General features: G+C 35.9%; 1 protein-coding gene across 4 annotated transcripts in view; it reads right to left on the bottom strand.

Annotated features, from left to right (window-relative positions):
- Fur2 (furin-like protease 2) overlaps positions 1–27359 on the bottom strand; it is an 899016-nt gene that overhangs the window by 781692 nt on the left and 89965 nt on the right. For 3 of the 4 annotated variants that reach the window (XM_067783582.1, XM_067783583.1, XM_067783580.1), the window contains exon 2: positions 6059–7051. The gene's annotated coding sequence lies outside the window, so the exon portion shown is untranslated. Of the gene's footprint in view, positions 1–6058; positions 7052–17245; positions 17476–27359 lie in introns of those variants that run through there. The other variant, XM_067783581.1, reaches the window with a different exon arrangement.

Here is a 27359-nt window from a genome sequence, read left to right on the forward strand (position 1 = left end):
CACTTTCATGCTTTATCAGCGTGAAATGAGCGCGTAAAATCGTCTGCCATCTGATAATGTCACTTTCCTGAGACTTTGCATTTCCTAAGGCCCCAACCGCATGATAAACTACATATATTCATAGGTGTGGTGTATGTGGCTAACACTGAGCCCAAGTATTCTAATGTTCGCACAGTCTCCTCCTCTTCTATATCATCCCTGCGTTTATCGTTATTTATAATACTTTAGTTTAATTTTTTAAACTGAAATTTCTTCAAGGGGTTCTTTGTTTGTTCGTGCTTACGCCCTCGAACGTTGTTGCGTGTCATTTACGATTTTTCATTGTTCTGCCTTTTGGCTCAGAATGAACAATAGTAAGTTCGGCTTTTATATAAACACGTAAGAAGGCAAAAAATGGGTTTAGGTATGTAACGGGGAGCCGAAACTAGATTGAGTCATCAAAGGTGGCGCCAGCGCATGTGATTCCTGTGCAACGTACCCTATCTTTCTTCACAGTTAGTGCTACTGTGGACTACATATGGAGTGGAGAAAAGAAGTCTTCTTTCGATGCCCAAAAAAAATACGCTCTTTATATTACAACTCAGGTGACGTGGCTTTTAGTGTTTATGAAAAAAGAGCTCATACCACATTCGTCACCCGCCGAACTTCTAAAAATCCTTTTTCTCGAATACTCAAAAGCGCGGGTCTTTTGATGTCATCACTGTAATGAAACGGCTTAATAGGCGAAACGTCGGCTTCTTTGGGGAAATAATATGCTGAGGGTCTTGCAATAACATGTTTTGTAATTGCAAATTCTATATGGTTGGCAACTTTGTTGTTGTTTTAGTGCTGACAGTGCTTCACCCCGTTCAACAGGAGCGACCACTCACAAATTGTCTTTAAAGTTCTCTAACGGGAGGCCAAGAAACCTAGCGGCTTTAACAGGGTTGGACCAAAGAATGTGCTGTTGGATCCGTATTTGGAAATTTTAAAGATGATTGCCGTCAAGTGGAGAGACAAGAAGTTGGGCCATAGTGACTCCGGTCTCCTCTGGCAGTCCGTTTTCTCCTTTTGCAAGTGTTGGATAAGACATATTGATAACGTGGTTCACCGTGTGCGACCTAGCAAGGTTTCTTTCCGACTCCCCTGTGGATTAGGCTAAGAGCGCTCTTATTCTTATCTGCATAAAACGACTGGGTAGACGGGTTGCGAATGTCATCAAAATGATTACGGAGATGTTTCCTTATCCTTCTTGAAGGTAGGACTAGTTCAAGCTGTTGTTTGCTGGGCTGTCTAGGCTTGTGACAATTCGGCAAAAATAGTCTGGTCAGTATTTCGTTTTGCTCATTTACGTTGAGGTCTTTTGCCTAGATGGGGAGTCATAACGACACAAGACATCCTTAAGGTTTTGCGCCTTCGGAGGTCTAAACTGGCTGTTTGTTTCTTCTCTTGAATTGCGGCTATGCGGATATTATATTTATATTCATATAATCGTTTATCTCCGCGATCTTTCCGGTTAACCCGTTATCACTCTGGTTGTTAGTGATGGGTGGGCACGCCTTGGATTTAGGGGATACCTGGTGCTGATGAGTTGGTACTTGTGTTTTGGGAGCACAGTGCAAAGAATGCATACCGTCGTTTCTAATCCCAGAACATCTATGAAGGTGCCATTGGCCAAGGTATGAACTTCGCTGAACTGATGTAGCAATCGTAAAAATTCTTAGCTGGTTTACGAAGCACGTGGTGCACACAAACAGCAGCGATCCACAAAAGTTTCGGGAACATTAAATGTCCCGATCGATGCAACCATCCTTTGCAGGTGACAGACTATCACACTGTAACACTTTCAGCAGCCCAGCTGCAAGGAGCTGCCCCAAGTATCACTATTTGTGGTAGGTACGCAACAAATTGCATGTGGTTACACTGAAATGGCAGACTTTGATCGAGGAAAAAAAGCCCGAGTCGCTCCAGTACATTCGTTCGATTTTAATGCAAGTAACTTACACACCAGTTAAAAAATAGCAATATAACTCAATGAAACTATACTCGTATTCGTGGAAACTATTTAAGTAATTAAAATTTCGAAAATTGCATTAAGCTTTCCGAGTAGCTGTACGCCAATTGAAGCAGTAATCGCAGCAGAGTGTTCTTAGGTGAGTATTTTCACTAAAAAACCGAGGTAAAATCACTCCACATAATTACTCGGTCCTTCATCTTAGCCACCATATAATCTGCTCAATACTATGCTCTCTGTAACTCTTGGTTTTTGTTAGTGTGCATTTCAAGAGTAAACACATTCTTTACTAGCGGTATCGCTGCCGCTTAGTTTGCTCTCAGCTGTATCTATCATCATTTGTCCCGCTACTGCTTCCACGCTTTCCATCACTTTGTAAGTTGCACTGCTGTTACGCTCACAGGTCTCCGTCCGTCATATATGTAATTACAACTTCAAAAGAAATAGGAGCAACTTTTCTTTATAAACAATCTTACCCACGAGGAAGGGGGATGGCAATTTTGTTCAACCAAAACTTTGTGTAATTTTTTCTAATTTAATTCAAATTAAATACTCGCACAAATCAATACGCAAAAACAGGCAGCCTACGATGCGAGAAATCGCGGTTCTGAACTCTCACAAAGCGTTCAACAAATGGATGTGTTTAATGAATCGCATCAATAGCAAAAAATATATATATTGGAGACCATGTGGAAAAGATGAATTACAGACACTATTGATTACGTTCAATTGTGAAATGAGTAGCTACATAATTGAAAAGGCCAGAAAAATATTTCAGAACTGGAACGATTCATGCTGTGATATATGAATTAGAGTACATATTATCACAGTGGCTCGGAAGGTACATTGTTCTTGTGGCAAATTTAATTAAAATATGTGACCTTTGTTAAAGAAGGCATGCATGACGGTTCGCAGATAAAGGGAGATTTAGCAAAGGAGAAGAAATAGACAACATGACTGACGGTTCTCTTTCCATATTCACACTAGCCAGTAAACTTACAAAATACTAAGTAGGCAATGATTTCTAAATTTTCCTACCTAATTCACTCATGATCGCGCTTCTGTTTAATATTAGTTAGTGAAATTCCTGTTATAAATTATAGATTCGCTCGCTTGTATTGATCTCATTTCACCGTTTTATCTTCTTCAAAAATATGGAGTGATGAATTGCTCTAGCTGAAAGCGAGTTTGAATGTTTGGTTCACAACGAACAAACACACAAACCGTTTTTTATTTATTTAATATTTGTTTAAAAGAAAGGAATCAACATCCCACTCAGCATTTAGATGATTCAATTTTGAATTTCCCTACATATCAATACAATTTGATTACTCTTTCTGACTAAATAATGAGTTATCATAAAATTGAACAAAAGAAATTATCAAATATGAATACTTTTGATGATCAAAAACTGAATATAGTTTTGCAATCACATTTTGGAATCATATTTGGATCAAATGTGTTTACTTTAGGTGATCAAACATTTTAATCATTTTTCTTTCAGCTTTCTGAATCTTTTCTGACAATCGTTGTTGACTGAATAATGAATTTTATACTTTTTAAAATTTTACTTTTCATTGCAGATCTTATTTTTTTCACATACACACATTTTTTCAATCATGGAGTTCAGAAAAAATATATTAAAATTTTATTCTTCAAGACAATATACTGCTATATACTACTCCTAACAAAAGATGTCCCCAACCATTTCTCCACCATCGGCTTCCCAGAAAATACAAATTATACCATTAGACAATACAAAGGTTGTGTACTATTTGAACCCCAGGTAAGTGAAACTCTCTTGACATCCCGTACCATATCGTATTTTAAGATGTTGACGATCATAGCTGATGCTGGATGTTGTAGTTGCAGGTGTATATTGGTCTAGTTTGTTTGCGAAATACCTTTTGTTCAATAGCTCACTTCCGCATGCTTTCTTCCCCTGATGAAATAAGATTACTATGTAGTATCTTATTTTGTACGAGATATGAAGAATAACTGTATGATAATTGCATTCAAAAAATTATTCAAAAATCTTAAACAAAATGATTAAAATATGAAAATGACTGTGAAAAGCATTCAAATATTACTCTAAAACAATTAAAGCCCAATTTTACAATGATATCAAATATGAACAAAAAGCGTTTCGAAATATGAATCATAAATGATTCTTCAAGAATAATCACATTTACGGTACCATCTTCAAAAAAATGCTGGCTGGGATTTATTTTAAATACAGAATGAAAGTTAACAAATCACAGCTTAATTGCAAGTAATAAATATTTCAATCGAAAAAATGTTTTTAGAGCGGAGCTTTATTTGTCGTGTTTTTATATTAACTAAGGATTTAGCGACTTTATTTTATCATCATAATGGTTGAGATGTGAAAATACTAATATTGTTCTCAAATTCGTATTCCGCAGGCCACAGTCCAAATTACATTCCAGCAGAAGCCATTAAGGAAATTGCAAAAATGCGCCCAGATTTTATGATGGATATGTATATATAATGTATGTCTAAAGGACGGATTGTTTCCCGCAACATTGAAACAACAGCAGTTTTTGTTAATTCGTAAAGGTAAAGAGGATCCGTATGCGCTAACAACATACCAGCCGCGGTGCATGCTCAGCACAGCCCGAAAACTGTTTGAACGGCCAACCCAGACGCTAAAATCAAACCAAACACATTAGAGTAAGTAGAAATACTTTCACCCAGGCAGCATGGATTTAGGCACGGAAAATGCACTTTAGAGGAAATTTGAAGACGTCCTTAAAAGCTTATTAACAGCATAGCGAGGCAAAGCTACATCCAAGCGAGTTGTTGTTATTGCAGCTTTACACAAAGAAACGCTTTCAACGGCGCTAGATGGGCAGACATGCTGACCGCTTTAGAGAAGAGATTCCAAATACAATACATTACCTACGTGATCGCATTCTTATATATCAAAACTTAGGAGATCCACGTACCGTCAAAGTCACATGCGGAGCAGCGCAGGGGTAAATTCTTGATACAAACCGGTGGAGCGTCATTTGCGATGAAATTTTCAATTTTTAGCTGGACACGTAGACGATATTTTTCAGTCATTATAGACCGCAACACAAAAGAAGCACTAGTAAAGCACAATCTAGTAAAAATACACACAAAGTATTTGGCAACGGAAAAGACAGATTCGGTACAAAAAAGCATATACCGCTAGATGTTGGCTGCGAAACCTTCTCCGGAAACATAACATCAAAGAAGGAAGTCCACTCTTTTGAAGTAAGATTATTCTCCCGACTAACATATTAGGTATAAATTCAAGATGCGACTGAGAAGGCATTCAAACAGGTATCGTTACTAAGCAGGCAGATGGTTTAGGAGGAAAGCAAAAGGAACCCGCTGATGGATATCGCACTATCCAAGTTACAGTGCGGCTCCCAGCTGTGGGCAAACAAACTTCGTAAGAAGATTCGTTGTAAGCTTTTAACAGCTGTACAAGCGCAGCAGCTCAGAGAGTAACCTCCGTTTACCAAACTGTATCAGAACCAGCCGCACAAGTGATTAGCTGAACAATCTCTATCAACCTACTAGCTTAAAGTACTAGAAGCTGTGGCGAGGTACATTACTGCGTTACCTAAATGATCTTCGGACAAGGGCACTTAGAAAATATCGCACAGGATAAAAAAAAGCTCGAAGATTCTTAGTGCGCTTACGGCGATGCAGATGAGGGCGTTGCTAATGGATGCTTGCGATGGAGAATCGACAATCAATCAGAAAATCACTGTCGAAAATGCTGAATAGCTCAAAAGAGTGGCAACAAATCAGTAACGTGGTAGAAACCACACTCAGGCTCTTAAAAAACGAGAAATATTGAAGCAAAAACCTGAAATTATGCAAAAGCGGTCCCGTAGTGGGTGACGTTTCCAAATGGGGTGGGTTTTAGTCACGGACACACGGTTGCTGGTAGCGCAATTATGGTGCACTACGCATTTTCTATTCCAACCCGCAGAGAAAAAAAACAAAAACAAGATGCATCTCAAAGTGAAACTTAACAAGATTGTTTATTTAGATTAATTCAAAACTTACCTGCTTAAATTTGAACGTCAATCTCGCTGTAGTAAAAATTTTGCAGCTTTAGTGTGGCTATTCAATAATGACAAAATTGATTTTATAATTTATTTATTATTCTTTATTTTTTATTTCTTTTAAAATTGTTTTTTCTTGTAAACAGCTGACACGTGTTCACACGCGAATGGATGGTAGAGGTGCTGGTAAAAGAATGTCCAAAGCGTTCAATTCACGTTGATTGTAAACACTTGTTGATGCTTCTGAGGCCTTTGTTATTATAAACACTATTGTTGTTGTTGATTTTCGTGATGAGTGTCTAGTCGTTTTAACAATAACGTTGATTATTCCAAGAATTATAAATTTAAGTTGTTTTCATTGACATATGTACGCGGAACAAAGGAAGCGCTTTCTTTTAAATTTTTTTTTCGCGAATATCGTGATCCAATTTCTTTAGACGCGGTTTTTGCTATTTTTCGTATTCATAAACAAGTTGGAAAATGCGCAATGTAGTAAAATTTGTACACGTATTATAGGCAATTGCCAATAAAATTCAAATAACAATACGACCTCAACAATAACCACAAAAATATAACACAGAAAAAAGTTTAAACACAAGTTTTGTCTGGCTTCCACGAGCCCGCTTTTATTTTAGCTTCTACAAGAATTGTTACGGCGACATAGTCGTTATTTTTTTAGTTGGATTTTCGCGTCGTTGTTTTACCTACACTCCTGTTTTCTTAATTGTTTCTTTTTGCTCTTCTTCCGGTTACGTTTTGTTAGACGATGGATTCTTGGCAGACTTCACTTTTTTTGTGTTTCTGTTTAAATTTCTTTGTTGGTTTTTTTATTCGAACATGTTTTCAAATTATTTTTTTAGATGACAATTTTCCTTTTTTTCGGTTTATTTTATTTGATATTGTTTTCACAAGGGAACGTTCAACTTCAAAGGTTTGAGACTCGATGACTGAGTATTTGATTAGACAATGAACCAGTATTGCGTTTGAAGAATTTCTGAAAAAAAAAAACACATTTTTTATTTTTATATATAACTATTAACATAGAGAAAATTGGATACAAGAAGATCTGAAAAGGGTTAAAATAAGTAAAAAGAAGAAAGAGACAGCAAAGTGAAAGCAAGTAAAAAGCGCATTCATGGGGGAATCACCAGGTGAAGTAAATAAAAAGATAATAAAAAAAAAATTGTTCATGTTATATGGTTTTATTGAAAACAATACTTACATTAAGTAATAATAATACCAAAAGCTAGAAAATAATCTGGTGGGTCCTAGGTACTAGTCATCGCACTCCTCATCAATCTAGGACGTTGATTAAATAAATAAATAAATGTAAGGCGCGATAACCTCCGAAGATATCTAAGGCCGAGCTTCTCTTCCAATTTCCGTCGTGCTCCTCTTGATTTTCCCTACAAATTGGTCGGACGGGACCTACATGTTTTATGCCGACTCCGAACGGCATCTGCAAGGCAGATGAGTTTTCACTGAGAGCTTTTCATAGCACAAATACAATCGGAGCGCTTGCCAAACACTGCCGAGGGGCGACCCCGCTTAGAAAAATTTTCTTCTAATTGAAAAACCTTATTTCTAAAATTTTGATGTTGCTTTGCCCAGGGTTCGAACCCAGGGCATACGGTGTGGTAGGCGGAGCACGCTACCATCACACCACGGTGGCCGCCAGGACGTGGATTAGACAATTAAATAAATGGTAAGAGCTTATTCAGGTTATGCTACGCATCACATTTTTAGAAATTTCATGCGCCCAACGCTTTTTTTTTCCTTATGAACGTTAGTTATTTAGTTGAACTTTTCTGCCTTTTGCGGAACTTAAATGATTTTCGGGCTCGATGAAAAGTTTTACAGTCACATTTGGAAGATATCGTGATACTCTTAAATGTGTTTCCATCCCTTAAAATTCATTGAAATGTTCATCTGCTTTGTTGATTTGTTATTGAGACAAAGAGTTTTTATTTGTTAAGAGCCGTCAATCGATACTTTGGCAACAACAAAGTAACCATTTCATGCCGAATGTTTTCTCTAGGAAGTTCTGGTTAGTTTTCTTTTACTGCATTCTATATATTTATGCCGTATAGTTTCCTTGCATACTTGGATTTTAGAAAGAGAATTAATTCATTAATTTTAGGAAATCGATTGTAGCGCCTCTACTGTTGCTGCCTTCTATACTCTGTGATTTCTCGTTTGCATACTTCTAGGCGCTTCCAGAATTTACTTAGTTACTGCTATAAAATTATAACTACAGATGCACGTGTATAGCTTCTCATATGCGCGTGTATTTGATTTGTGAGCGACACTTCCACAATTATAATTCCCTACTTTTGGGAGCATCTCAGATAAGATATCTATCTGCATGTGTTTGTGCGTCTCTTCTCCGCTGCGTGTACGTACATAATGATTGATTTATTGATGTGCATACAAGTCACTGCTTAGCATCAGCTTAGAGATGATAGTATCCCTTAGTGTTGCTAATATTCGTCACAATATATTCTAAGATACCAAAATGATGAATCTCTGTAATTAAATCCAGTAAAGCGCCATAGATATTCACATAATGGTTTATGTGAAAAAAGTACTAAAAGCGGCATATTTTGCTACCGAAAAATGCAAAAGCAACACTTTTTCGGGGACAATATTGGTGAAAATTGTTCAGATAGCCGAATGACAGAAGAAGGTTGAATTTAGCAAGGCAATTGACCGCTTACTCCACCTGGTTATTCCACCATGAGTGCATGTAAGCCAAAATAGCGTGTTGACAGGCTGTTCAATCTGGCGGCCGACATACCCGCCTACGTTCAGCGGGTGATAAAAAGAGATGCAGAATGAGACCACAATAGTATCTTTGGAAGTCATTCGAATGTATCTTTTTGTTAATTTGCCATCTATGCTGAAGATATCACACTTGCATTATTTACAATAGTTGACAGAATTTAATGAGCTCTTGTAAGATACTCCTAAGCATAGTGTGTTGAACAAAGTGCGATTGAATTAGACAGTTCTTTCATACAGAATTGCACAAAAATGTCGAAGAGAAAGAGAATATTAACCCAGTTTGAGAAAAATTTAAAACACTTTAAAACATTAAATTTGTGAATGATATTTTAAAACACCATCGTCTACAATGACAACACGTCAAGTACGTGTACAGTGTACACTGTACACTTATAATATTTCGCAGCTTTCAAGTCCATGTTGTTGTTATTGTAGCGACAAGGACACTCCCCGAAGACTTTGGGGAGTGTTATGGTTGTCGATGGTACCTTGTCGAACATAGATCCGGTACGTTCCGGTAACAAGCACCTTTGAGGTATAAGACCGACCATCTTAGGAATAAATATCACCACATTGAACCTTCAAGGCCGTCCCCTGAGGAGCTTGGGGCCTCCGGAGCTTAACCCGTTGAATATTTGTATGATATTTTCATTCTTGGAACAGGATTCAGCTCGGATAGGTGAGGTTGACAATTGGGTTTCGGAAGCTGTAAGGCTATACATACATACGTTTTTGTTTTACCTTTTTATGATGTATGCAAAGGAGCTAAGAAAATTGGGCTGCTTGTAACAACAACAAACCAACATTAGCAGCAATAGCATAAATATAGTTTAAAACAAGTAAGGAAGGCTAAGTTCGGGTGTAACCGAACATTACATACTCAGTTCAGAGCTATGGAGACAAAATAAGGGAAAATCACCATGTAGGAAAATGAACCGAGGGTAACCCTGGAATGTGTTTGTATAACATATGTATTAAAGAGTATTTTAAGAGGGAGTGGGCCACAGTTCTATAGGTGGACGTCATTTAAGGATATCGCCATAAAGGTGGACCAGGGCTGACTTTAGAATTTGTTTGTACGATATGGGTATCAAATAAAAGGTTTTAATTAGTATTTTAAAAGGGAGTGGGCCTTAGTTTTATAGGTGGACGCCTTCTATAGGTGGAAGCCTATTCGAGCTATCGCCATAAAGGTGGACCAGGGGTGACTCTAGAATGCGTTTGTACAATATGGGTATCAAACGAAAGGTGTTGATGAGTATTTTAAAAGGGAGTGGGCCTTTTTTCTATAGGTGGATTCCCTTTCGAGATATCGCCATAAAGGTGGACCAGGGGTGACTCTAGAATGCGTTTGTACAATATGGATATCAAACGAAAGGTGTTGATGAGTATTTTAAAAAGGAGTGGGCCTTCGTTCTATGAGTGGACGCCTTTTCGAGATATCGCAATAATGGTGGACCAGGGGTGAGACAAAATTTTTTTTTGTACGATATGGGTATCAAATGAAAGGTGTTAATGAGTATTTTAAAAGGGAGTGGGCCCTCGTTCTATAGGTGGACGCCTTTTCGAGATATCGCCATAAAGGTGGACTAGGGGTGACTTTAGAATTTGTTTGTACGATATGGGTATCAAATGAAAGGTGTTAATGAGTATTTTAAAAGGGAGTGGGCCTTAGTTCTATTGGTGGACGCCTTTTCGAGATATCGCCATAAAGGTGGACCAGGGGTGACTCTAGAATTTGTTTCTACGATATGGGTATCAAATGAAAGGTGTTAATGAGTATTTTAAAAGGGAGTGGGCCTTAGTTCTATAGGTGGACGCCATCTATACGTGGAAGCCTTTTCGAGATATCGCCATAAAGGTGGACAAGGGGTGATTCTAGAATTTGTTTGTACGATATGGGTATCAAATGAAAGGTGTTAATGAGTATTTTAAAAGGGAGTGGGCCTTAGTTCTATTGGTGGACGCCTTTTCGAGATATCGCCATAAAGGTTGACCAGGGGTAACTCTAGAATTGGTTTCTACGATATGCATATGAAATGAAAGGTTTTAATGAGTATTTTAAAAGGGAGTGGACCTTAGTTCTATTGGTGGACGCCTTTTCGAGATATCGCCATAAGGGTGGACCAGGGGTGGCTCTAGAATTTGTTTCTACGATATGGGTATCAAACGAAAGGTGTTAATGAGTATTTTAAAACGGAGTGGGCCTTAGTTCTATAGGTGGACGCCTTTTCGAGATATCGTTATAAAGGTGGACCAGGGTTGACTCTAGAATGCGTTTGTACAATATGGGTATCAAACGAAAGGTGACAATGAGTACTTTAAAACGGAGTGCCTTAGTTCTATAGGTGGACACGTTTTCGAGATATCGCCATAAAGGTGGACCAGGGGTGACTCTATAATGTATTTGCACGATATTGGTATCAAATTAAAGGTATTAAGGAGGGTTTTAAAAGGTAGTGTATATGTGAAGGCGTTTTCGATATATCGATCAAAATGTGGACCAGGGTGACCCAGAACATCATTTGTCGCGTACCGCTAATTTATTTATATATATAATAACACGGGCAATATTCCTGCCAAGATTCCAAGGGCTTTTGATTTCACCCTGCAGAACTTTTTCATTTTCTTCTACTTAATATGGTAGGTGTCACTCCCATTTTACAAAGTTTTTTTCTAAAGTTAAATTTTGCGCCAATAAACCAGTCCAATTACCACGGTTCATCATTTTTTCGTATTTGGTATAGAATTATGGCATTTTTTTCATTTTTCGTAATTTTCGATATCGAAAAAGTGGGCGTGGTCATAGTCGGATTTCGGCCATTTTTTATACCAATACAAAGGACTGAGTTTAGTAAAGATATATCGATTTTTGCTCTAGTTATCGAGTTAATGGCCACGCGGAAGGACAGACGGACGCATGTGTATAAAAACTGGGCGTGGCTTCAACCGATTTCGCCCATTTTCACTGAAAACAGTTAACGTCATAAAATCTTTGGCCCTACCCAATTTCAAAAGGATTGGTAAATTTTTGTTCGACTTATGGCATTAAAAGTATCCTAGACAAATTAAATAAAAAAGGGCGGAGCCACGCCCATTTTGAAATTTTCTTTTATTTTTGTATTTTGTTGCACCATATCATTACTGGAGTTGAATGTTGACATAATTTACTTATATACTGTAAATATATAAAATTTTTTGTTAAAATTTGACTTTAAAAAAATAGTAATAGGAGTAACGTTCCTGCCAAATTTCATCATGATATCTTCAACGATCTAACGATCTTGGCGGCCACCGTGGTGTGATGGTAGCGTGCTCCGCCTATCACACCGTATGCCCCGGGTTCAACTCCCGGGCAAAGCAACATCAAAATTTTAGAAATAAGATTTTTCAATTAGAAGAAAATTTTTCTAAGCGGGGTCGCCCTTCGGCAGTGTTTGGCAAGCGCTCCGATTGTATTTCTGCCATGAAAAGCTCTCAGTGAAAACTCATCTGCCTTGCAGATGCCGTTCGGAGTCGGCATAAAACATGTAGGTCCCGTCCGGCCAATTTGTAGGGAAAAATCAAGAGGAGCACGACGCAAATTGGAAGAGAAGCTCGGCCTTAGATCTCTTCGGAGGTTATCGCGCCTTACATTTATTTTTTTTTTTTTTTATCTTCAACGACTGCCAAATTACAGCTTGCAAAACTTTTAAGTTACCTTCTTTCAAAAGTGGGCGGTGCCACGCCCATTGTCCAAAATTTTACTAATTTTCAATTCTGCGTTATAAGTTCAACTCACCTACCAAGTTTCATCGCTTTATCTGTCTTTGGTAATGAATTATCGCACTTTTTGTGTTTTTCGAAATTTTCGATATCGAAAAAGTGGGCGTGGTAATGGTCCGATTTCGTTCATTTTAAATAGCGATCTGAGATAAGTGCCCAGGAACCTACATACCAAATTTCATCAAGATACCTCCAAATTTACTCAAGTTATCGTGTTAACGGACGGACGGACGGACATGGCTCAATCAAATTTGTTTCGATACTGATAATTTTGATATATGGAAGTCTATATCTATCTCGATTCCTTTATACCTGTACAACCAACCGGTATCCAATCAAAGTTAATATACTCTGTGAGCTCTGCTCAACTGAGTATAAAATCTAAACAAAACGCCGTAGCGTGTAAATGCCCATCTATATCGGCAGCCGTTTCGAAAATGACCTATCGCAACACGTTTGAAACCCTCTCTCTATCAAAATCTCTCAAATTTCTCTACTCTACCACAGAATTATATTGAATAGATGAGTCAATTACTAAAGTATTGATCGAAGGTGAGAGAATAGAACAACGCTCCAGGGAAATGAGGTCTGATTTCAGTTTTACGAATTAAGCAACATAGTGGGCACTGGGGGGATCTAAGGTCTAATATACGGAGAGAGCGCATCACACTTACTTGGCCATTACAACCGTGTCTTGAGGGTGCGCAATCTACGATTTTCAAAGATTGCATGTTTTCAGAATCTTCTAATAGCAACAAGCGTGCCTTCTTTTGGGAATCTCGCTGAACAGATGGATGATACTTTTCCCACCCAAAACTTCCACTTGCTCTTTACCTACGTACCTAGCAGTGGTAGGATCTGACTCAATACCTAAAACCGCTGTGAATATATAAATATTTCAGCCATACCAAAGAAAATCCGGTACTATGACAAAATAATGACGCTACTTACAGGGCCAGGCCACATGAAAGGGAAGGAAAGCCCCCAAGTTGGAAGAAAGAAAACCAAGGCTTAAAGTTTTAGATTTTTCCGACTTCATATGCTGCATGATTTAGATATTGCCTAGTATCCCAATTTATGAGATGGAAAATACGTCCCAGAACCCGCCCATTACGATATTACAAAATTATGAACCATTCGCAACTGATGAAGTACCTACCGACCTGGTTAAACAACGAATCAAAGGATTGGTGCTTTTCTCCGAAAAAATTATGAGAGTGAAATTTTTTATCAAATTTCATCAAATAAGTTCTTTTTATTATAAGCTTTTATTTCGTTTCAGTTGGCTGTTGTTTGTAATCAAATCTTGCAAGTTAAATTTGATACACTTTCCGCTGTCCGTTTGAGCTGAAATTTTGCACGCATGTATAACTCCGATGATAACGCAATATTCCTTTGCGAGAATTCGATAAATTAATCGATAACAGAGTTATCGGTAAAGATTTGTGCTCACCTTGGCATAAAAGCCTAAGTTCTCAAGAACGCAGGTAACTTCGCTTTGTTTGTGTATACAACGAACGTAGAAGTTAGGCCGCTGTCGCTAAATGTTGCATACTTTTCTGCGCGCTTGATTTTGTTTTACAGATTTTTGGCTATGGAAAGTTGGAATTTTATTTTAAAATAGATTTAACCTACAGAGCAGAGATCTGCAATGAGTAGTTGTAAACTGAACGCGACATAGGCAAAGTCACAATAAAATATGATTTTAAGTCAGTTAACATTGCTTGACACAATTTTATATCAAAAATGCTTCAACTAACTTAGTCACATTTTATTTCGATTATGAATATGACCCAATATATTCGGCTCATGATATAAATAAAATTAAAATAAAAAACTTTTTTTAAGCTTTTATTATTGTTAAATAAAATTAACTAAAAAGTAAAAAATAAAATTAAAGAAAAAAAAACTTTTTTAAAAATAAGCTTTTATTATTGGTAAAAAATATATAAAACAATAATAAAAGCTTATTTTTAAAAAAGTTTTTTTTTCTTAAATTTTATTTTATTTTCGATAGCTTCTGAGAATTTTTTAAATGAAACTATGCAAACAAAGCTCGAAAATGTATTCGAAAAAATTCGAAAGAATTTGCTGAATTTTTATGAACGAGAAGTTAACGAAACACTTTCGGCGAGTCAAATAATAACTGTCGGTATTTTGCCGCAATTAATCCGCTTAACAGTTGCAAAAATAAAAAAATTATCGCACTTTTTTGGGCGCTAGGGGTGCTCCGCTAAACTCACGCAAAGTAAGCGAAGTGCCCTCATAAAAATTTTCCTTTTACTTCACTGATCGATTGGCGACTAAAATACGCTAAAATGCCATCTGAGTCGCATTTTTGTCAGTGCAGTATGCGTCAGTATTAAGAGCGTGCTTCCCTAAATCACGTGACTTTAGCGAGCACACCGAAAAAAAAGCTCTTAAAAAAGCGCGACAAAATTTAAAAATTAATGCGAATTTGCTACAAAGCTGCATACCCTAAAAAATCACATAACTCGTTAGTTTTTTTCGAATTTCGGAATATTTTCGAAATCGTTGTTTAGATGGGTTTGCGTAGTCACAAAATTAATGATGTTTTTTTTCCTAAATTATCAAAAATAAAAAGCAAAAATTTAACTATTAGACTGAGATTGCTGCGGCTATTTTTGGGTTCGCTGCTGTATGTGCATTAACATCATACATTGCATTTGCTTTTCATTCTCCCCCAATTATCTTACCGCAATTGCCTTAAGTCTTTTGTTTTTACTGTTGATACATACATTTGTACAACTACAATACAATTGTTTGGCACTCAAGTTTTTAATAAATTGCTTCGCAGCAAAAAGCACTAACCATTTTGTGAGTTTTTTTTCTGAGTATAAGTAAGATCTTAAACTTATAAAGATGCCAAAAAATGGTATGTGCTGGAAAACAGCGGCTGTTTAAAAGCTTTTTATGTAAGAAACACAAACAAAATTGAAGAAGTAAAATAATCCAAAAATGCTTGAAAGCGCAATGTATTTGTTAAGTCATTCGTTAACGAAATTTATGTAATACGAATGCTATGTACTATATACTCGTGTTTTTATGTTTAGACGTCATACAGATGTATGTTTGTAATTACTACGGTTTTGCAGTCTATACACCTTTACATTTTCGCGTTAATTGAAGTAGTAAACGAAAAATGTAGGAGTCTTGAAGATGTTGTTTTCTTATCATCGGAAAGGGCGATAAAGCGCCAACATAGCGGAACGATACAAGGTGGCAGCATGGTGACATACCTACAAACATAAATAAAAATTTTATGTACTTTGTTTTTGTAAATTCGATGGACAAATGTCAAAATCGTACTGCACCGTATTTTGATGTATCAAATCAAATAAAAAAAGCTTAAAATCAGCTGTCCCATGCTGCCACCTTGTATCGTTGTGCCATGAGCGCCAAATACACGACACGAACATTTCCGCGAACATTCCGCAATCTTGTTCGCAGCTTTGGCCATACACCATACGAACTTTTGGCCGAACATTAGTTCTCTTTCAGACAGCGATGAATACGGACAACAATTGTGCTGCAGAAATATTGCTCGCTGTGGCAATTAGGCTTAAAAAAAGAGAGAAGATCGCAAAAAAAGAATTTGGTGCAAAGAATGGTTTAAAAAACGAACAGTTCTTGGAAAAAGTGAGCTTATTAAAGAACTGGAATTCACGTCAAAAAATTATTTTAAAAATTACGTTCGTATGAGCAAGGCAACATTTGACCAACTTTTACAAAAAATTTTGCCACTCATAACGAAACGAGATACAATAATGAGAGAAGCGATTCCCCCTCATCACCGCCTTGCTTTAACTTTGCATTTTCTAGCTAGTGGCAATAGCTTTTGTGGCATCAGGATCTATTTCTTTTAATTTTTCGATTAAAGTCGCATAATCATTATTCTTTTTAATTCTATTACAATAATCTTTGCTTTTTACTTGCCACAATGATGGCAAAGATTTATACATTTCAATAAATTCACTCAGAAATTTTTTATTGTCCATTTTACTTTTCCGCGCACGTCTGTTCCGTTCAGAAATTACTACGATTGTGAGCTATTTCGCCATACACGCACGAACAGTTCGCGCAAATGTTCGCCAAAAATTAAAATATTCTGATTTTTGGCGAACATTTGCGCGAACTGGCAAACACCACCATACACGACAGAAAAGGTCGCAGAAACATGACATAACGGGAATGTTCGCGGAAATGTTCGTGTCGTATATTTGGCGCTTCAGTCTCAATTTAAAAATTTTAGAAATTTTTTTTCCTATTTTTATATAAGACAAAAATTCATATACCACTTGCTAGCAACACCTGGAAGAGAAAAAAGAGACTTTAATAGCACTGATTTAAGAAGTGTTTGCATTTAATATCCAGAACAGCAGCAGCAACGGAAAATATGCTCTGCTATTGCTACAGCTCCGAACAATAACGGAGCCTAGAACAGAGCCGTAGCATAAAAAGTGATAGCATTGACTATGCTCTGCTACGAGCTACAACATAAGCGAGAGCGGAGCAAATAGCAGAATAAAATTTTCAAACGAAATGCAACTTGTGGTTGAGCGGGAGCAAAAAAAAATAATGCTATTACCTCTGTTAGGCAATGTTATGCAGAACTTACCGTTTCTCTTATTTTTGTTGTTGGAGCTGATGTAGCATTGTGATGTTGCTGTTGTAGATAAGTAATAGCGCAAGAAAAGACAAAGTTCTGCAAAACAATGCTCAAGAGAGACATCCCAGCCAAAAATTGCTTGACTTATCTTCGTTTCTTCTTAAGCAATATGATGGGACACCTATCAAATCAGCCCTTTGATTCAGAAAAGCATTAGGATACCCAAAGCTTAATCCACACTGAGTCAGTGAATAAATTCGCTGTATTCTTGCCGGTGAACCCCGTAAACAAAATACTTTAGCCAGCCTTTACGGAGGAGGAAAGCAGGCTACCATGGTAAACAATTTGGTCCAATTTCGTTGTGGTAACTGTAACAGTAATGTAATGTAATGTAATGTATGCCCTGCATGCGATGTGCCCCCAGATGACCACCAATCATCATTTCAAATGTAATATGGAACCTCCGCCTCTAACAGCACTATCCTTATGGTCTAACCTTGTTGAAACTGCTAGTTTCCTTGGAATTCCGTTGGAGGAATTTGATCGAGCGAAACACTGTTAACAAAACAACGACACTAGCCTATTGTACTATCTGTTGGCCTTGTTGGAGGATGCTGGGATAAATGCCTGCTTATTATTCTGCTCGACAGCCATCACTATTAGGTCCTCAGTAGTGCATAAATAAATGCAGCTGTCCCTTCTAATAATTACAGCCCTCGCCCTGCCTTCCGTTGTGCGTAGTAAACGCTGAGTCCGCACTCACTGAGGCCAGAAGTCTTTTCTACCAATAAGACCCATAGCTTGAACACTACGTATTACTAAATAACTTTCTAATCTTAGGTCATTTTATTCAGTTTCTGACTATGAAGAAGGCACATCCGAACCTCTAATTGCATCAAAATGGGACCCATACTTCGACTCTTGGTATCGTGGGTATCTGCGCTCTGTACATCACCTCAATCCGTGTGCTTGTTCTTCGCATTAAGAAGTTAGCCACTACAAGCTCTCGATGTTGTCTATGCGTATCATATTGAGCATGAAGATGATAAGCTCGCTTTCTACAGATCTCCACTTTTCGGTAGATATCTGAGGGATGAAAAGAGTGTGCTACGATTATTCAGCACTACCTTCAGGGGTTACTTCGCCACCTCACTCATTGTGTTCGGATCAGCCGGAGTGTTAGTGTTACTTCGGTTTGTCTTCTCTGATCAAGCTGGAATCTTACCCTTATCCACTTTCACATTTGTTGTTAGTAAACCGTCACTTTTAAAGTCCTCTTTTTGACTTGCAGTTCTCGAGGTGGTTTCTATCTCGCTAAATTTTGGCTACTAAGTCTGTATTTAAAATGGCGCATTATCTCATTTTTCAAGCGCATAAATATTTGTATTTGGTTTTGTGTACCACAATATATGGTTTTAATGTTTCCAAACCGCTGAGCTGCACCGGTTTACGATTATATGATTAGCAGGACATAGTTTAAGTTTAAAGTGGCAAAGATTTTTAATACAAACGTCCAACTTTTAACATAAAATTTTGGGCTAAAGCTAAAATAAATTCCAATTACGAAAGTTTTGGGAGTTAAACAGACAAAATCTGTATTATGCAAAACCAAAGCGCCAGAAAAGCTTGAGGTCAAAGTACCAAAACGATAATTTAAGCATACACAAACATCTACACAGAAATGCAATGTGCAAGGGGTAAAGAATGTTGGTTGTATTTGGACTAAGTGAGCTTGGGCAGTGAAGGAGAAAATAAAAAAAACAGCCGCTACTCCATTCAACAGCAACAATTCGAAGTGCATAAAATAGTAAAAAGCAGCGAAAATAACACGAATAAAAGTTAAAAAGAGTGACGTAACTACATAAAGGATGAAAAGTAAAACTGCAATAATAGCAATGGCAATAACAAACGCTCTTCCTGTGAAATAATGCTTGTAGATGACGACAATCAGAAAACAACAACAGCAATAACACGCGCAGCTAAAAAAAGAACAAAATCTTAAAGAACAGGAACAACATCGCTGATGATGGGGAAACAAAGAAAAAACACTGGTAGTTGGAACAAGCGTTGATGACAGCCTTAAAAGCTGGCTGAAAGTAAAAACTATAACAAAAGTGATAATGTCGTTTGGTAAGCATACATATTCATATTGGCTTGTTGTTAATGTTGAAGGGAGCAAGTTAAGAATGGTGTAACATGAAGCAAAAACTTCTGTGGATACGAGTTTATGAGGTTCTGTAAATACTCAAATAAACTGGAATTTATCGGCTTGTAATTTTATCTATCGATTGCTGAGTGCAACATAAATAGAACTAAATTAAAAATCAAATTAAATGAATTTAATGAAACAATACAATAAAATAAATAAAAGATAATACAAAATAAATTAATATAAAATAAAATAAAATAAAATTAATAAAATAAATTAAAATAAAATTAATAAAATAAAATAAAATAAATCAAAACAAAATAAAATAAAATAAAATAAATAACGTTAAATAAAGTCAAATTAATTTAAATTATATAATAAATAAAGTAAATTATATTAAATTAAGCTAAATTAATATAACCATCAAATAAATAAAATAAAATTAAAATAAGATAAATATAAGATAAAATAAAATTAAATTAAATAAAATTAATTTTGTCTGTTTGTATGATTTTAATCGATTAAATCATACAAACAGACAAAATTGGTTAATTCGTTGTAGTTCTATAAATAGAACAAAAACAGCAACAATACCAAAGTTTCTTTGAAAACCGTCGTACCAACAAGCATAGCTTTAACACATAATTGCATACGAAGTATGAAATGTGTAAAAGATTAAAATATGCAAAAGAAGGCAATTGGGAAAAACTTTACAACAACTAAGGCATGACGTAGCTGAATGCGTTTGTACCCATTTCAACTATCGTAGGAGTGCAGGTTTGACTCCCACTCCCGGGAGAAAAGGCTTTGAAGAGATTTACAAGGTATAATCGAAACAGCTGTCGCCTTGTCCGTTGTTTAAATTTTTCCCAAATTATTAAATAAATTAAATTAAATTGATATGATGATCAAGAGCTTAACACCGATTTATAATAATTGAATGTTCAATTATTATGTTTTTCAGAGAGCAAATAAAAAGGAGGAAGGAAACATTAACTGGCATATTGGGATGGTGCCATTTCGAAAACCGCCAACGAATTCATCATCTAGCAATTTCGTAATGTTATCAGAGGTTTCACCGAGATTCGAACCGCGAATCACACGGTGAAACTTGCAGTTGCCTTAACCACTAGGCTATCCTGCTTGTATTTGTTTACTTTTTTAATTCAGTTTATCTCATTTCTACACTAATAACACAAGTGAGACATTCTGCCTCTATTAATTTGCGTGGTCTGTTATTGTAAGCTTTGTAAACTCGTGTTCAGTTTATGTATATCAAAACAAAATAAAACAAAGTTGAATGAAATAAAAAATTTAAAGAAAACAAGTAAGGAAGGTTAAGTTCGGGTGTAACCGAACATTACATACTCAGTTGAGAGCTATGGAGACAAAATAAGGAAAATAACCATGTAGGAAAATGAACCGAGGGAAACCCTGGAATGTGTTTGTATGACATGTGTATCAAATGAAAGGCATTAAAGAGTATTTTATGAGGGAGTGGGCCATAGTTCTATAGGTGGACGCCATTTAAGGATATAGCCATAAAGGTGGACCAGGGGTGACCCTAGAATTTGTTTGCACAATATGGGCATCAAACGAAAGGTGTTAATGAGTATTTTAAAAGGGAGTGGGCCTTAGTTCTATAGGTGGACGCCGTTTCGAGATATCGCCATAAAGGTGGGCCAGGGGTGACTCTAGAATTCGTTTGTGCAATAGTTATGGGTATCAAACGAAAGGAGTTAATATGGTAGGTGTCACAACCATTTTATAAAGTTTTTTCTAAAGTTATATTTCGCGTCAATAAAACAATCCAATTACCTTACCATATTTCATCCCTTTTTTCGTATTTGGTATAGAATTATGGCATTTTTTTCATTTTTCGTAATTTCCGATATCGAAAAAGTGGGCGTGGGCATAGCCGGATTTCGTTAATTTTTCATACCAAGATAAAGTGAGTTCAGATAAGTACGTGAACTGAGTTTAGTAAAGATATATCGATTTTTGCTCAAGTTATCGTGTTAACGGCCATGCGGAAGGACAGACGGACGACTGTGTATAAAAACTGGGCGTGACATCAACCGATTTCGCCCATTTTCACAGAAAACAGTTAACGCCATAAAATCTATGCCCCTACCAAATTTCAAAAGGATTGGTTAATTTTTGTTCGACTTATGGCGTTAAAAGTATCCTAGACAAATTAAATGAAAAAGGGCGGAGCCACACCCATTTTTAAATTTTCTTTTATTTTTGTATTTTGTTGCACCATATCATTACTGGAGTTGAATCTTGACATAATTTACTTATATACTGTAAAGATATTAAATTTTTTGTTAAAATTTTACTTTAAAAAAAAATTTTTTTTTTTAAAAGTGGGCGTGGTCCTTCTGCGATTTTGCTAATTTTTATTGAGCGTACATATAGTAATAAGAGTAACGTTCCTGTCAAACTTCATCATGATATCTTCAACGACTGCCAAATTACAGCTTGCAAAAGTTTTAAATTACCTTCTTTTAAAAGTGGGCGGTGCCACGCCCATTGTCCAAAATTTTACTAATTTTCTATTTTGCGTCATAAGTTCAACTCACCTACCAAGTTTCGTCGCTTTATCGGTCTTTTGTAATGAATTATCGCACTTTTTCGGTTTTTCGAAATTTTCGATATCGAAAAAGTGGGCGTGGTTATAGTCCGATATCGTTCATTTTAAATAGCGATCTGAGACGAGTGCTCAGGAACCTACATACCAAATTTCATCAAGATACTTCAAAATTTACTCAAGTTATCGTGTTAACGGACGGACGGACGGACATGGCTCAATCAAATTTTTTTTCGATCCTGATTATTTTGATATATGGAAGTCTATATCTATCTTGATTCCTTTATATATGTACAACCAACCGTTATCCAATCAAACTTAATATACTCTGTGAGCTCTGCTCAACTGAGTATAAAAAATTTACAAAATTGAAAACAAAAAGTAAAATCAAGTGAAAAAAATAAAATAAATGAATTGGAAAAATTAATATAAAGTTGAATAAAATAAAATAAAACATAAAATGAAATAAAATAAGATAAAACAAAATAAAATAAAATAAAAAGTAAAATAAAATAACACATAATAAAAAAATAAAAGAAAATAAAGTAAAATCAAATAATATTTATTATCTATCTGCGAAGCTTTGGCAGGTATCTGAAGTTGTTGTCTCTTATTCCAAAATTAAAATAAATATTTTTCAATTATAGAAAAATTAAAAAAAAAAATAATTATCGTAACAAGTAAGGGTGTATAAGTTCGGGTGTAACCCAACATTATATATGTACGTAGCGTGAGTTTCAATTGCCAAAAAAAAGTAATTCATTTAGACATGTCCATCCGTCCGTCCGTCCGTCTGTCCGTAAATACGATAGCTTGAGTAAATTTTGAGGTATCTTAATGAAATTTGGTATGTAAGTTCCTGGACGCTCATCTCATATCGCTATTTGAAATGAACGAAATAGGACTATAACCACGCCCACTTTTTCGATATCGAAAATTTCGAAAAACCGAAAAAGTGTGATAATTCATTACCAAAAAAGGACAAAGTAATGAAGCTTTGTAGGTGGGTTGACCTTATGATGCAGAATAGAAAATTAGTAAAATTTTGGACAATGGGCGTAGCCCCGCCCACTTTTAAAAGAAGGTAATTTCAAAGTTTTGCAAGCTGTAATTTGGCAGTCGTTGAAGATATCATGATGAAATTTGGCAGGAACGTTACTCCTGTTACTCCTATTACTGTATATGTCCTAAAAAAAATTTGCAAAATCGAATGAAGAACATGCCCACTATTAAAAAAAAATTTAATATCTTTACAGTATATAAGTCAACATTCAACTCCAGTAATGATATGGTGCAACAAAATGCAAAAACAAAAGAAAATTTCAAAATAGGCGTGGCTCCGACCTTTTTCATTTAATTTGTCTAGAATACTTTTAATACCATAAGTTGAACAAAAATTTACCAATCCTTGTGAAATTCGGTAATGGCATAATTTCTATGACGGTAACTGTTTTCTGTGAAAATAGGTGAAATGGCGAAGCCATGCCCAGCTTTTATACAAAGTCGTCCGTCTGTCTTTCCGCTCGGCCGTTAACACAATAACTTGTTCAAAAATGTATATATCTTTACTAAACTTAGTTCACGTACTTATCTGAACTCACTTTATCTTGGTATTAAAAATAGGCGAAATCCAACCACTTTTCGATATCGAATATTTCGAAAAATGAAAAAAATGTCATAATTCTATACCAAATATGAAAAAAGAGATGAAACATGGTGATAGGATGGGGTTTTCACGCAAAATATAACTTTAGAAAAAAACTTGGTAAAATGGGTGTGACACCTACCATATTAAGTAGAAGAAAATGAAAAAGTTTTGCAGGGCGAAATCAAAAGCCTTGGAATCTTGGAAGGAATACTGTTCGTGGTATTACATATATAAATAAATTAGAGTTACCCGACAGATGATATTCTGGGTCACCCTGGTCCACATTTTGGTCGATAAAACGCTTTCACATATACAACTAAGGGACACTCCTTTTTAAAACCCTCATTAATACCTTTAATTTAATACCCATAACGTACAAACACATTATAGTCACCCCTGGTCCACCTTTAAGGCGATATCTCGAAAAGGCGTCCACCTATAGAATTAAGGCCCACTCCGTTTTAAAATACTCATTAACACCTTTGATTTGATACCAATATCGTACAAACAAATTCTAGAGTCACCCCTGGTCCAACTTTATGGCGATATCTCGAAAAGGCGTCCACCCATAGAACTAAGGCCTACTCAATTTTAAAATACTCATTAACATCTTTCGTTTGATACCCATATTGTACAAACAAATTCTAGAGTCACCCCTGGTCCACCTTAATGGCGATATCCCTAAATGGCTTCCACGTATATTTGATACCTTCCATTTGATACACATGTCATACAAACACATTCCAGGGTTACCCTAGGTTCAATTTCCTACATGGTGATTTTCTCTTATTTTGACTCTATATCTCTCAGCTGAGTATGTAATGTTCGGTTACACCCGAACTTAGCCGTCCTTGCTTGTTTGTTTTCGTTCCTATCTATATTAACATTATTTATGTTTTCCAAATGTACCTGTCGCTGTGCACTTTCATGCTGTATCAGGGTGAAATGAGCGCGTAAAATCGTCTGCCATCTGATAATGTTACTTTCCTCTGACTTTGCATTTCCTAAGGCCCCAACCGCACGATAAACTACATATATTCATAGGTGGGGTGTATGTGGCTAACACTGAGCTCAAGTATTCTAATGCTCGCACAGTCTCCTCCTTTTCTCTATCATCCCTGCGTTTATCTTTATTTATAAAAGTTTTAAAAAAAATCATTAAAAGTTGTCAAAAAACCGAATTCTTTTTGGCACTATTGAGCACATAAATAACACATAATTCCCACGTTAAAATTTTTTTGTTTGGCCTGGTGATTATGAGGGGAAGTCTAGCTGTACCCCCACTTTTGAGCTCTGTGAAGTTGGCACCTACTTGGCCGAATAATTAAAAAAAACCATATCTCATTCGTTTGTCCACCGTTTCTCCATGTTTGTCCAGGAAAATTTTTCGTTTGTCCACCTTTTGTTAAAAAGTTATTTCACAAAAAAAATCGTGTGTGAAGTTGGCACCTCCATTTGCGAGTATTTAAAAAAAACTAAATGCCATTCGTCTGTCCATCGTTTGTCCACGTTTGTCCAGGAAAAATTTTCGTTTGTCCACCTTTTGTTAAAAAGTTATTTCAAAAAAAAAAAATCCCGTGTGAAGTTGGCACCTCCATTTACGAGTAATTAAAAAAACCAAATGCCATTCGTTTGTCCATCGTTTGTCCACGTTTTTCCAGGAAAAATTTTCGTTTGTCCACCTTTTGTTAAAAAGTTATAACAAAAACATTTTTTTTCGAAAAAACCCAAAACATTTTTTGTTTCGCTTTATTGTGCTAAATCGTATGTCCGTCGTTTGTCCATCGTTGGTCCATGTATGTCCAGGAAACATTTTCGTTTGTCCACCTTTTGTTAAAAAGTTATTTCAAAAAAACAAAAATCGTGTGTGAAGTTGGCACCTCCATTTACAAGTAATTAAAAAAAACCAAATGCCATTCGTTTGTCCACGATTGTCCAGGAAAAATTTTCGTTTGTCCACCTTTTGTTAAAAGTTTATTTCAAAAAACAAAAATCGTGTGTGAAGTTGGCACCTCCATTTACAAGTAATTAAAAAAACCAAATGCCATTAGTTGGTCCATCGTTTGTCCACGATTGTCCAGGAAAAATTTTCGTTTGTCCACCTTTTGTTAAAAAGTTATAACAAAAGCATTTTTTTTCGAAAAAACCCAAAAAATTTTTGTTTCGCTTAATTGTTCTAAATCGTATGTCCGTCGTTTGTCCATGTTTGTCCAGGAGAAATTTTCGTTTGTCCACCTTTTGTTATAAAGTTATTTCAAAAAACAAAAATCGTGTGTGAAGTTGGCACCTCCATTTACGAGTAATTGAAAAAACCAAATGCCATTCGTTTGTCCATCGTTTGTCCACGTTTTTCCAGGAAAAATTTTCGTTTGTCCACCTTTTGTTAAAAAGTTATAACAAAAACATTTTTTTTCGAAAAAACCCAAAAAAATTTTTGTTTCGCTTTATTGTGCTAAATCGTATGCCCGTCGTTTGCCCATCGTTTGCCAATCGTTTGTACATGTTTGTCCAGGCGAAATTTTCGTTTGTCCACCTTTTGTTAAAAAGTTATTTCAAAAAAACAAAAATCGCGTGTGAAGTTGGTACCTCCATTTACGAGAAATTAAAAAAACCGAATGCCATTCCTTTGTCCACGTTTGTCCAGGAAAAATTTTCGTTTGTCCACCTTTTGTTAAAAAGTTATAACAAAAGCATTTTTTTTCGAAAAAACCCAAAAAATTTTTGTTTCGCTTAATTGTTCTAAATCGTATGTCCGTCGTTTGTCCATGTTTGTCCAGGAGAAATTTTCGTTTGTCCACCTTTTGTTAAAAAGTTATTTCAAAAAACAAAAATCGTGTGTGAAGTTGGCACCTCCATTTACGAGAAATTAAAAAAACCGAATGCCATTCCTTTGTCCACGTTTGTCCAGGAAAAATTTTCGTTTGTCCACCTTTTGTTAAAAAGTTATAACAAAAACATTTTTTTTCGAAAAAACCCAAAAAAATTTTTGTTTCGCTTTATTGTGCTAAATCGTATGTCCGTCGTTTGCCCGTCGTTTGTCCATGTTTGTTCAGGAGAAATTTTCGATTGTCCACCTTTTGTTAAAAAGTTATTTCAAAAAACAAAAATCGTGTGTGAAGTTGGTACCTCCATTTACGAGCAATTAAAAAACCAAATGCCATTCGTTTGTCCATCGTTTGTCCACGTTTGTCCAGGAAAAATTTTCGTTTGTCCACCTTCTGTTAAAAAGTTATAACAAAAACATTTTTTTTTTTGAAAAAACCCAAAAAATTTTTGTTTCGCTTTATTGTGCTAAATCGTATGTCCGTCGTTTGCCCATCGTTTTTCCATGTTTGTCCAGGAGAAATTTTCGTTTGTCCACCTTTTGTTAAAAAGTTATTTCAAAAAAACCAAAAATCGTGTGTGAAGTTGGCACCTCCATTTACGAGTAATTAAAAAAAACAAATGCCATTCGTTTGCCCATCGTTTGTCCACGTTTGTCCAGGAAAAATTTTCGTTTGTACACCTTTTGTTAAAAAGTTATAACAAAAATATTTTTTTTTTTTTGAAAAAACCCAAAAAAATGTTTGTTACACGTTATGTTAGCAAATGTTTGTCATATATTTCCACATAAAAAAAGACTAAATGCCGCAAATAAATTTACACATAATTTCATGAGCAGCGATTGTTTAGATTTTTTTCGAAAAAAATGATTTTGTTATAATTTTTTAAAAAAAAGGTGGACAATACGAAA

The sequence above is a fragment of the Eurosta solidaginis genome, chromosome 4 (assembly GCF_040869045.1).
Source record: "Eurosta solidaginis isolate ZX-2024a chromosome 4, ASM4086904v1, whole genome shotgun sequence".
NCBI lineage: Eukaryota > Metazoa > Arthropoda > Insecta > Diptera > Tephritidae > Eurosta > Eurosta solidaginis.